This window comes from Zophobas morio, unplaced genomic scaffold (assembly GCF_036711695.1).
Source record: "Zophobas morio isolate AGI-343-1 ecotype UQ-CSIRO unplaced genomic scaffold, CSIRO_AGI_Zmor_V1 ptg000016l, whole genome shotgun sequence".
Lineage (NCBI taxonomy): Eukaryota > Metazoa > Arthropoda > Insecta > Coleoptera > Tenebrionidae > Zophobas > Zophobas morio.
In genome coordinates, this window is record NW_026972121.1 from 7,179,254 (window position 1) to 7,183,309 (window position 4,056).

Consider the following 4,056-nt stretch of genomic DNA (forward strand, 5'->3'; position numbering starts at 1 on the left):
GAGATAAAAGTCCATTTACCTTATCTGCAAACTACAAACATTTAACATTTTTTGGTTTGAAGGTTGCAGAAAATAAATAACTTTGTAGTTTCACATTTATCATTTTTCATTATTTTAATACTGCTGATAGTAGTTGCATTTGCACTTTTTTACATGCCATTATACGCAAAAGCTTCGACCTTATAAATATTGCACTCATAGAACCATAGCACTTATTTTGTTACAACTTCTTGCTTCTTGTGTATAATATTTGCTTAAAAATGAGCAGTTTTGGCTTCTGGGTTTTAACATGTAAGTGAAATTAATTTTTGTTTTACGCGATATTTTTCACAAAAATTACATTTGCTGAAAATGAGAATAAATTAAAGTGTAATTGCCAAGTGTATATTGAGGCTGAAGCTTGTATTTATTTATTTATACACAGTCCGTCTGTAAGCGCGCGGTCTTCTATACATGTACTATAATTCATTATTGGAAATTGAAAAAAAGTTAAAGACAAAAGTTGTATGGGTCTTTGGGGACTCCACTATAAAATTATTTTTAACTATACAGAGTGTTCTGGTTTTAAGGCGTAACATACGAATTAGTCTTTTATTAGCCCTTTCCTAGGCTTTATAATTACAGTTCAGTATTAAAATACCGAAGCGACATTATTAAAATTTTCTTGAAATTTCTTGATGGGTATATAAAAAATTCGCAATGACGTTATTTTTAAAATTTGAATTACCATATCTTATGGAAGGATAAATGAAGAAATAGTCTTTATTGTTGCATTTATTAAATGAAATTTTAGTATACAGAGTGTTCATAAAACATCGAAAACTTTCAAATTTCATATACCGATATTTTATTGCTGTCTCTTACTCTATTTTTGTTCTCATTCTTCTAATATGTCAATGTGTCTTAAAAAGTAAAATATTGCGGTAATTACAAAAAACTGAAATATCAATATGTATTTGAAAATTCTAATATTATTTATTTATTCACTGTACATGAAAATTGAATATCATTTACACCACAACAAAGCATGTACCTTTGTTTATCTCCACCCAATTTTAAAAATAACCCTATTGCGATTTTTTTGTGAACTCTTGCATTGTTAAAAAATTCAAGAAAATTGGAATAACGTGGCAACAACGCATTAGAATTTCTAAAATAAACTGTGTTGTCAAGCCTAAGAAGAGGTCAATCAAAATATCTAAAAATATGTAGGCTGTTTCTTCCAAAATATTAAATCGTATCTTAATCTAGAACGGTCTGTATAGCTAAAACCGTACAACTTTGGTCTTTGACATTTTTTCTGTTTCTCATAATTAATGAGATATGGAGGAACGCGCGCTTTTTTTTGGTTTGAAACGTCATTTAATTATCTTTCCTTTCTTTTATGCAAGAATTGCGAAGTTTAAAGGCGAGTGTTTTAATCGCATGGAGTGCATAAAAGCCTTTCACACACGTGTGTCATACAATATTTTATCTACGAGCTAGTTACAACAAAAATTTATTTAGTAACAAATAATTTCTGAATTTGAGGTTATGTTGTAACATCAGTAATAATTTCAGATTAAGGTTTTAATGAAGTACCTATGGAGACAGAAAATAATCGCTAATATTAATCGTTTGAAAATAAAATGTTATATTTCATTCGGAATTTAAGTGACTTTATGTGACGCGTAGGTCATATAAACTATTAGATACTTGAACTTCTGATAAAATAAATCTCTATTAAACTTTCAGAACTATTATTTTACTATCAAGAATAAGTATATATTTTTATTATTTATAGATATTTCTCTTCTAAATAAGCTAACGACGGCTGAATCGCCAATAGAGACTCCCTTGACAGGTAAGAGTAGTGGCAATAATGTTATATTTATGCAGTAACTATTATATACCGCTTAATAATTGTTTTTGTTGTCAGAAAACCCCGTAAATTGGAATTACCACAATCAAGGTAAAGTACTATTTAATAAGAACATTTTTGCACACTGATTTTTTTCTGAAAGAAAATATAAAATATTGGTAAAATATAGGTATATGCTCTAAAAATTGGTTTAAGAATTGGAGGTAGAATGAGAGGAGGGAAGATAGTTTGAAAACGTGCATGTTACCGAGCTTTCGACGAGTCATAAATGGCCCTTTCAGCTCCTCCAAGTAACTGGTTGTTCCAGACGCGTGCTCGAAGTCGTTTGCTGAGTACTAGGCATAAGATACAAAAATAATTTAATATAAAAGCAGTAGCAGGAAAATTTAGTTTGTGTTTATTCCAAAATTAAGCAAATAATAAGACATTTTTACTACCTATGAACCTATTTTAAACCAAATTGGGCCGCCTCTGATCCTCCGCTAGGGCCATAAATGTCTTTTCCGCGCTCCTATTCTACCTCCATGGTTTACGGTTATTTGAATCAAACTTTCCTCACCCCGGAAATACAGCTAAACAAACACAGCTTCTTCGAAGAATTGCAAAATTTAATTTTTTGTGATAACCTCTGTAATTTAAAATAACGTTATAGAATTTCATTTTTTTTTCAAAAATCTGGATGTTTCTTACATCACACGTATAGGAACATATAACATTTTAAAATAGAAATTTTTTGAAATGACGTCATCAAATTGTTGGTGGGGATGATTTTTGTTAGCGTTTTACCATCTATTTCTAATGCACATACAAAATTTGACAACAGTCCACTAGTTTCGGAAATTACGTGTCTAATAAAAATCGACACCGACACCAGACAGACAGACACACGGAAACGGAAGACTACCTTTTCGTATTCTAGGGGTCATGAAACGTCGAGGAAACATAAAAGTGGCTACTAATCCGATGGACTCGATTACTGTACTTCTTTAACTTACGCTCAGAAGATAATAATGAACCAATTTAATGTTTTATGTCAAATCGCCTATATACTGTATCGACACCAGTATAATTTGTACCTATAGTGCAAAAACAAAGCAGGTTTCTCTAATTCCTTTTTATAAAGAACTCGAGCGCTTCGATAAAACACCGCGTGGGATCAAAGAATTATTTTGTTGTTAAATTTAAGGATAGTTTAAATGTCTACATATAAATCGAAAGTAATGTGAAGTTTGAAAAAGAAATATTCCTGTTTTTATCAATAGTGTTATGATTTGAACAATTTTTAGCTGATTGGCCTGAAACTCATTGCATAAATGGACGAAGACAAGCTCCAATACAGATAATAGACAGTAACACCACACCGGGAAACTATGAAGATTTACAGTTTAGTGACGAATTTAGTAAAAGTTATAAAGCAAGCATTCTGAATGAAGACTATACAGTTGCAGTAATATTGGACGATAAGTCCTTGGAGCCACAAATTTCTGGAGGAGGATTAGAAGACAGTTACACGTTTATTGTGTTTCAATTTCGTTGGCCTTCTGAGCATGTTATAAATGCGATCAGGTAAATACATATAATACATGCTTGAAGTGATAAAAGAAAAACCAGTTTTGTTAAAGGTACCCTTTGGAGCTTGTTATGATCTTCTATAACTCAAAATATGGAAGTCTCATGGACGCAGTTCCCCATGAAGATGGTTTCCTTAATGTTGTTTCATTTTACAACGTACGTGATTTTAAAAACAAAAGTTGCTAGTTACATTTTTCAGAACTTTTAGACGTCTTCATATGATAACAATCCCATTTTCGATAATCTGATTAACAGTGTTCCGCAAGTTAAAAATAAATTACGCACGCCCGTATCGCTAAAAGACGAAATAACCCTAGCTGATTTTCTACCTAAAAATAAAGAAAAATTCTATCGCTATCATGGATCTGTTACAAAACCATATTGTGACGAAATTATAACATTTATAGTATTTCCGGAGACTTCGTGCATATCAGACACACAGGTGGGTACAGAATGAAAAAACTAGATTATCTACGTAATTTGAGTTTTTCTCAGTACGGTGCTTTGAAAAATATTATGGATCAACAAAATAAAACCGTTTCTTTTAATAACAGAGAATTACAAAATCCACACGATAGACCCATTTATAAAAAAAACTAAAAATTAATGTAGTCTTCTACAGA

At 31.1% G+C, this 4,056-nt stretch overlaps 1 long non-coding RNA gene across 1 annotated transcript; it reads left to right on the plus strand.

The window, feature by feature from the left end:
• The first annotated feature begins 223 nt into the window (after positions 1 to 223).
• Positions 224 to 3,176, plus strand: LOC135129540 (uncharacterized). Its single transcript, XR_010280597.1, has 4 exons — positions 224 to 291; positions 1,784 to 1,843; positions 1,919 to 1,951; positions 3,148 to 3,176. It is a non-coding gene; the product is annotated as an uncharacterized LOC135129540 (long non-coding RNA).
• The last annotated feature ends 880 nt before the right edge of the window (positions 3,177 to 4,056 follow it).